The sequence below is a fragment of the Phoxinus phoxinus genome (genome assembly GCF_949152265.1).
Source record: "Phoxinus phoxinus genome assembly, chromosome: 5".
Lineage (NCBI taxonomy): Eukaryota > Metazoa > Chordata > Actinopteri > Cypriniformes > Leuciscidae > Phoxinus > Phoxinus phoxinus.
The window spans coordinates 12,083,818-12,085,461 of record NC_136880.1 but is presented as its reverse complement, the minus strand read 5'-3'; positions in this window follow the sequence as shown (position 1 = coordinate 12,085,461).

The window sequence follows — 1,644 nt, the reverse complement described above, 5'->3', positions numbered from 1 at the left end:
GGGCTTAACTCACAAAAATAAACACTGAAGTTTATAATTTCTATGTTGTTGTTTTTTTACAGTGGGTCATAATATATCATATCTTTAGTTTGTCAGTGCGTTTTGTGGTGTTAGGAATTGTTTTTCTGCGCATTTCAGCACTAACTCAAAACGTGCGTACATGTACACCACCTCCTAAGCTGGCGTAGGATTTGAGCGTGCCGTACACCAACGTCCATATTGATAAATCGCAAAGTCACCGTGGTTTTGGGTGTACGCCAGGTGTACGCTGGAAATTTGGTGTACGCACTTTTCATAAATGAGGGCCATTGTGATCAAATCCAAAAAAATTGGATCAATACTTACATCCCATTAATGTCATGGTCATATGCCTCTTCTACTGCCCTGAGGTAGCTTACTGGAGGTGTTACAGGGGGTACATTAATGGATGTATTCTGGTAGGGCTGATTAAAGTTTGTGTGTCCCTGCCAAAGTGTTTGGGGGTGCAAAGCTCGCTGGGGGTCTGGATGTAATGCTAATCTGGCCTCATTTTCATGTGCATCATATAACATCATAAGGATGTTGCGACGGAGTCTCATTTTGGTCAGTGGGTCTTTAATTAGCTTAATAACATCCTTACCGCCATCTACCAGAGTTTCAGATACATTTTTTAAAATGGTTACTTTCTCCATTTCAAGTTCATCTAATGATTTGTCCCGTAACTTTTGTTTGGACTTGTAATGTGCTCTTGCAGGATTATTGAATGAAACCTGATGATTCTGGTGGGATGATGAGGCTTCAAGTGAGGTTTGTGGAGTTGATGGTCCAGATGTGAGGTGGGAGGTGGAGGTGGAGGTGGATGACCCGGACACATCCTCCTCTGTCTCCTGATCTTCTCCACCCTCATCTGTGATGCTGTGTTCAAAGTCATCCAACTACAATAAAACAAATTGAATGAAATATCAGGCAAATTTATTTAAAAATTGGAAAGTATTATAACAACCTTTTCCCAGAACTTACATTCAGTGTAGACTGAGACACACGTTGGACAACAAAAGGTTGTAGAAACTGCAGGTTTTTTAAAATCCACTTCTGTCTGGAAGTTAATTCTTTGTCGCCGCTGCCACTCGGTTTTGAACGGAGTACTTTCCCATACTGTGTTCGGAGGGAAGCAGCTTTTGTTTGGACCTCACCGGCTGTAACGTTACACACACACACACACACACACACACACACACACACACACACACACACACACACACACACACACACACACACACACACACACTCACTCACTCACACACGCACTCACTCGCATTCTCATTCTCACTCACACACACACACACACACACAAAAAAAACATAAAATCACACTCACACAAACAATTGTCTCTATAGCGAAGGAAATTTTTTATGAATGATTAGCTATCTTAATGCTGATTCCAGCGTTACTCACCGGGTTGCTGAAGTACTTCCGCTATCGTTCGCCAGCATTTTTCTTTTTTTATTCTGTCATGGTACTCCCTCGATGAAACATCATACAGGCAGGAGTACTGTTGCCACAGCTCCACGAACCTTTCCTCCATTTCATAACTCCACCTAACAGCACCATCGTCTCTCTTTCGTTTCGCCATTTTTGAAAGCTGTGTACGTAAAAGCTTCGGTG